The sequence below is a fragment of the Gossypium raimondii genome, chromosome 6 (assembly GCF_025698545.1).
Source record: "Gossypium raimondii isolate GPD5lz chromosome 6, ASM2569854v1, whole genome shotgun sequence".
NCBI classification, from domain to species: Eukaryota; Viridiplantae; Streptophyta; class Magnoliopsida; order Malvales; family Malvaceae; genus Gossypium; species Gossypium raimondii.
The window spans coordinates 26,272,002-26,278,887 of NC_068570.1; the positions used below are offsets into that span (position 1 = coordinate 26,272,002).

The 6,886-nt window shown below is 32.7% G+C and overlaps 1 non-coding gene across 1 annotated transcript; it reads left to right on the forward strand.

Moving 5' to 3' along the window:
* The first annotated feature begins 425 nt into the window (after positions 1 to 425).
* On the forward strand, positions 426 to 531 carry LOC128042185 (small nucleolar RNA R71). Its single transcript, XR_008197391.1, has one exon. It is a non-coding gene; the product is annotated as a small nucleolar RNA R71 (small nucleolar RNA).
* The last annotated feature ends 6,355 nt before the right edge of the window (positions 532 to 6,886 follow it).

The following is a 6,886-nucleotide window of genomic DNA, read 5'->3' on the forward strand; positions in this document are numbered from 1 at the left end:
TGGATTGTGGTCCTTGTCCACTTCTATTATGGTTTTGATTCTCTACATAATAAATAGACTTGAGATTTGATAGACAATTCTCAAACGAATGTCCGTTTCCACAGCATGCGCGAGAAATAACATCAAATCAACTTGGAGGTTGGGCTACAACATTGTTTAAATCGTTAGTAGTAAACTGTTTCAACATTAAAGAGAAAAAGATACTTGAGCTGAGAGTGAAGTAAGGGTGTCTACTTCATGCACTCCTGCTACTTGTCTTCCTAAAGCTGTTCAATTTTTCAGCCACTGGTAGTTGTTACTGGCTATTTTCTTAATAATTTTATAAGCCTCATTATAAGAGAGAACTATTTGTAAAAGCATCTACCACCATCCTAGTGTGTGCATTGAGACCATTATAAAATCTCTCCAGCTGAATGCAATGTGGAATCCCGTGGTGAGGGTATTTGCATAGTAACTCTTTAAACTTTTTCCATGCCTCGTATAGAGATTCATCATCCATTTTTTGGAAAGTGGTGATCTTATTTTGCAACTTAACATTTTTGCTAGGTGGGAAATACTTAACCAGAAAGAGTTTTGCTAATTTTTGCCATGTAGAAATTTAGTTCTATGATAAAGAATTAAGCCATGGTTGTGCTCTATCTAGCAACGAGTATGGAAACAACTTCAATCTCAATGTGTCTTCAGTTACACCGGCTATCTTGAAGGAATCACTCACCTCCATGAACAATCGAAGGTGAAGGTATGGATCTTCTATAGGCATTTAACTAAATTGGCCTACTGTTTGAAGCATCTGAAACATCATAAGCTTCAGTTCAAACTCTGAGGCCTCCATCTTCGGTCTCCTAATTCCCGGATTAAGCTCATTAAAAAGGGGGCACAACATATTACCTTATAGCTCGATCCCTATCATCAACAATAAGGATTGGATTACGAGTATTGGCAACTCAATTCCCTTTAACTTCGTTTTGATTTTCAAGGTCCATTTCTATGGCTTGTCTTTGGGCTAGTCTATCTTGTCTTATTTGTCTAAATGTCCACTTGATTTCAAGGTCTACAAGGGGTAAATTGATGATTTGATCTATGCTCATAAACACCTGAAAAGAAAATCACAAAAATAAAACATTAATTAAATAAAAATAAAAATAAAAATAAAAAAACCAAATTGCAAGAGATAATTTCACAAATAATGATTAAATTAACAGTCCTTGACAACAACGCCAAAAACTTGGTTCGCGACGGAATGTGCGAGTATACACAATCGTTATCAAGTAATAAGTAAGTAAAAAGAGTATCGTCTCTACAGGGACTGTGTTTAAATCAATAATTTTAAAATTAGTATTTACAAGTTGGTTAAGAAAACATAATATTTTAAGGTGATGGATGTTAAAATTAAATTAATCAACTATATGCAAATGAATTAACTTAAATGGAATGAAATAGTTTAACAATAATTCACAAATTTTAATAACAATAATATGAATAAGCTAGAACAATTACAACACTTGGCTCAATTCAATTTTTATACTGTTTTACAATGTTCGAAAAATTACATGGCAACTCGATCATTCATTAACTTGGAATATTATATAAGTTCTCTCGAAGTCTTATACTTATAAAAACATGCATATTTCCATGTCAATATTTAACTAAGGATTCCTTAGAATTTATGTGAAGTAACAAGGACTGGGTCGATTTGAAACAATTTAATCACATAAACCTAAAGCTACGCAAGGTAATAGTATTGTTTTAGAATCATTACAAACCTTTAATTTATTCTGGGTCGAATATAAATTAAGCATGCACCTTTCAATTATTGTGTCCATTAATCATTATCTGGATTGGATTAAGTAACTAATTATAATGTATTCAAACATATTTTAATGCATGAATAACAAGAATGATTTTAATTGGAAGAATGAACAACCGAGGCACAAAATAATATGAACATGAATTGAATGAATTTAATCAAAGCATTACAATTATCCTAGTTGAAACAATTTAACTCATCATCATTAATGTAAAAACCATCAAACAATTTGCAAGCATGTTTATAAATTAAGAACAAATTAAAGATAAAGGACGAAGAAACTCTTGATGCATTTGGTTATTCCCTGAAGACTGTTCGTGGTGGCTTCCTCCAATTTTCGTGGTTGTTCCTTCACAAATTGCTCCTCAATGTGGCCGGCCAAGTGAGTTTTTCTCTCAAGGAAATGGTAGCTAAAATAAAAATGGGAAGATGAAGAGCTCAAGGAGTGGAAGATAATAAAGAAAGATTAGAGAATGCATGAGTGTTGAGGGATGAAGGATGGTTGAAGGATGAATGGAAGGTGCTATTTATACTTGAAGTGGAGCTTGGGAGTTTTCTAAAAATAGCATGCACATCCCTTAGGAATCTCCCATGCATGGCTGACCTTGATTTTTAGGATGAGGAGTTGTTGGTTTCTTGATTTGTGCCCAATTTTTTCTTGATTCAAGAAGAAAGGTTGGACGGTGACCATGGAAACTTGTTGGGGCCATTATGTGATATATTTACACATGCAGGAACCCTTAAATAATTATTCCAAAAGTTTTTTTGGGCTGCTCTTCATGTCTATTCTGAATTTGGGATCTTCTCCCCCTATTGGACTGTTTGGCAACCCAATTAGAGGCAGACTTAATTCTTTTCAACAATCATCTTCCAAGCTGGGTTAAAACAATTCTCTAAGTCCAATTCATTAGCTTGCTATCCATAATGTGAAATAATTAGCTTTATTTAATGTGTGTCCTTATTATATAGCTCTTAACATTGAGTAGTTCGATGGTCCAACTGCAGCAATTCAAGCAATAATTTAACATGTAGCATAATACAGTGAAATTATGTAAAATTAACACATAATTATGTAAAATTACAAATTTTACTAAAATTATGCCCAATGTCTCAATATGAACAAAAATTACACAATTAGCTATCCAAATGCTCGAGATATACATAAATTCCAAGTAAAAAGGTGCTAAATAATTTGGACTTATCATTGACACCTCATTGGTTATGGCTAGAAATGTATTGGCTCATCTACACTTTCAATAAGAATCAATTGTAGTTCAAAGTTAGTTGCTAATTCTATCTCTACTTCTGCATCTACATCTATGTTAATTGGATCGGAAACATCTTCGGTTATATTAAATTCATTCCCATCTCTAGGTCCAAACTCTTATTAACTTTCAAGATTTAATTCCAGATGGTTGTCGATGGTACATTGGTCCTGTGGATCAGAAGAAGAAACATCATGTATGACCTCTTCCAATGGAGTCTTTGCTTCGTAAGTTCATTGGAATTGCTCAATCATGAATGACATCATATCCTCCAATCGTTCAAATTTTTTATCAAATCATTCGAAAAGTGCAGAAAGAGGTTGCTCTATTGCTTGCATGACCATGTTTCATGGGAATTATTGGATAGATTATGAACATCATGCATGACCTCTTCCAACGAAGTCTCTACTTCTATTTGCTACTTTTAGAGTGATTCCTCGAACTTGTCCACCTATTTTTGAATTTCTTCGAATTCAAGATCATGAAGAAATGACTTATATAAATCTAACTCATAAGGGAGTTTGGATGAATAATCGTAGTCCCCAATCTTGCAATCATAACTTTGCTGATTTTTCAGACTTTTTGTGTTTGACTTGGCCTTTGATTGCTTTGATGTTTCTCAAGCAAGTGCCCATCTACATCATCATCTATTATTAAATCCAATTCTTGCTGAATTGAGTAACCGGACATGTCACATTCTCCACCGTAACTCTGTTGATTCGTCAGATCTCCACCCCTGCAGATGTATACTTGTTCGGCCTAGGTGAGAGTTCGTTTAAACACTCAAACTGCTTGTCTTTGTAATCTTGACTCCATTGGTTTGTCGAATATCCATACAACCAACTCGATTTGGATAGTTCATATACCAACCTATAAAATTAAATATTCAAAATTAAATCTAATAATCAACAACGTAAGTAATAATAATCATAATAATTTTTTTTCACACTAAAATAAAATGAAATAAAGTTAGAATACTATCTAGCTTATTCGTCTTTTGATTAATATTATTTAACAATAATTAATCTAATAAAAAAATTCACTGTCACAATCCGCAGCAAAGACGCTAACAACTTTACTATCTATTTAACATGTTATCGTTTATAGTAAAAAAAAACACACCAAAAATATATAAAATTAGAACGGCGGTGTCTGCAAGCGTACGAGTCAAATTGTAATATAGTCGAGGATCGTACATAAGGGATTGTAGATTGGAGAAATTAATATTAAATTAATAACAGAAAATAATTACTAATCTAATCGAGTCACGAATTAGTAGTGTTAATCCAAATTGAGATTTTAATTAAAACTAATTAAATTAACTAACCTAATGGAATTTCCTATTCCTAGCATTAACAATGCGAGCCTCTAGCCTATGATCGATTAAATCCCTAATTAATAAACAAAAGATTAACTAATCTTAGAATTCAAGTTTTAATATGAACTAGCTATTATTGAACTAGTATTGCCTCCCCGCCTCTACTAATTAATTAATTGGGGGATACTCGCTTATCTCACGACCTCACTTTCTCAGCCAAGATAAACCACAATTTACTCGGTTTGACTTATCTTACGATCTCGTCTCCCTTATGATAACTTCTTAGGGTTGACAAACCTAAGGTTTAGGAACGCATAATCTATACCGACTACTCCTATTATGAACCCTTATTCTTTGTTCAATTAATCGACTTACTTTATTAATTGTTTCAATAACCGAATCATGCAAGATAAGAATAAAGCACAATATTTATTCTAATATTCATACCAATATTAGTTGATTAGGCTAACGAAATATAAATAAAAGAATAAAATAAAAGAGTTGAGAGAATGCTCATGAATATTTATTGAAGCGCGAATCTGGAGCAATCTCTACTCTTAGTTGTTTTCATATTAGAATAGATAAGTTATGATTACATGAACATGAAAGGAAAATAAAATTTTCTACCTAAGTCTGCTTACCATTCTGGTGACCCTAAGGCGTCTATATATAGGCTACAAGTTTTTTGGTGACCACTAAACCTAGATACACTTTGGGATTCTAATAAATAAAATATTCTAATAAAGCTAGGGTCCAAATAAGGAAATTTCCCAAAAGTGTCATCCAAGGAAATCAGCTTCATTTTGGTTTGCCATCGTCGCCACGCCAAGGAAGAGCTCGTTGGGACATCGCTTTGTTGGGATGTGGAAGCCTTCCTCATCAGGACATCATGCGTTACTTTTGCTTGGGATGTTTTTTTTTGGTGTCGTGTCACGCCACATGATGCTTGTGTCATGCCTCGACCTTCGTTCCTTCCAGTATTAGGCCTAAAATGACTTCCTGTGCACTTAATTAACCTACTAGAACTTCTTGAGGCCCGAGTCGGCCTTACGAGTCATCTAAATGGTAGAAAATGCATAAAAATGCTTAATTTATTAATATTTTATTCCTAACCTATGAATACAAAAATGCAATAATTAATTATAAAATGCCAAGAAACAAGCTCGTTAAGTGTAGAAATGACTTAAAATAACTACTACAATTGACGTCGGTCAAGATGAATCAAATTATGTAAGGTAATAGTAATATTTCTATACTAAAACAATTTAATCATATTAATCCTTGGGTTATGCAAGGTAATAAAGTTCTTTTGATATTATTACTATTTTGACCTAATTTCATCATAAAAGGTCAAACATGCACCAAATATTGTGTCAATTAATTACAATATGAATATGATTTAATAATTAATTCAATTGCATCCTTACATTTATAGTATACTGAATAACATTTTCATGATTTTATCTAAATGAATAAATAAATCAAATGCACGTAACATCTCTTAACATAATTAAATAATCTAAGCTATGAAATTTAAGCTATTCTAACACTAAAAAAATTAAGCAACCATGATTATATTAAAAGCAAAAAACTTAGTTGCAATCATGTTTCTTGAATTGAACAAAAATAAAATATTGAAAGGATAAGAAAGGCTAAGTCATTTTTTGTGGTTCTCCAAGGCACAACTAACTTTTCTCTTCATTTGTTCTTCACTTCTTGTCATGATTACCAAGATTAAAGCTCCAAATATGGCCAAATGGGGCTTCTTTCAAAGCCCTACAAACACTCTTGAAGAAATGGAAAATAGGAATTGGAAAAAGAGAGAAAAGAGAGAGGAGATGGTGAGTGAGGGATGAATGAAATGGAGAACAAATGTGTCTTTGTTTATATTAGTGAGGAGCCCCTTAAGTTTGCTAAAAGTAGCATGAAAATCCCGCTCTTCTCTCTTATGCATGGCCGACCGCTTATGCTGAGAAAAGAAGGTGGATGACTTTGCTAAAAATATCTAGCTCATGCTTAATTCAAGGTAAGGATTTGAATGGTCACATGGAAAAGTTGTTGTAGCCGGTTTGTAATATATAAAAATAGAACATCGGTAATGACAATATGTTGCAAAGAAAAGAGAAATAGAAAATAAAGAACACACATATTTTTATATAGAAACCCTTTCGGGGAAAAAAACCAGGGGCAGAGGAGAAGAAAATTCACTATGTCAAATTCGAATGATTACAAGAGAAGTTTTGACTACATCTATTTATAGGTTGAAAAACCCTAATTCTAATCAAAGTCAAATATATTATGCTAATAAATGCTAAACATATTATACTCATAAATACTAAATCTTCTAGAAAGAAGATATATTTTGTTTAACTTGACTTGCAAGCAATCTCTTAGAATTTGGGTCGCACAATCTAACAATCTCCATCTTGACACGAATTCTCAACGAATAAGTTTTTCACCTCTTCCATAAAACCCCTTAAGGGTTTAACTTCAACA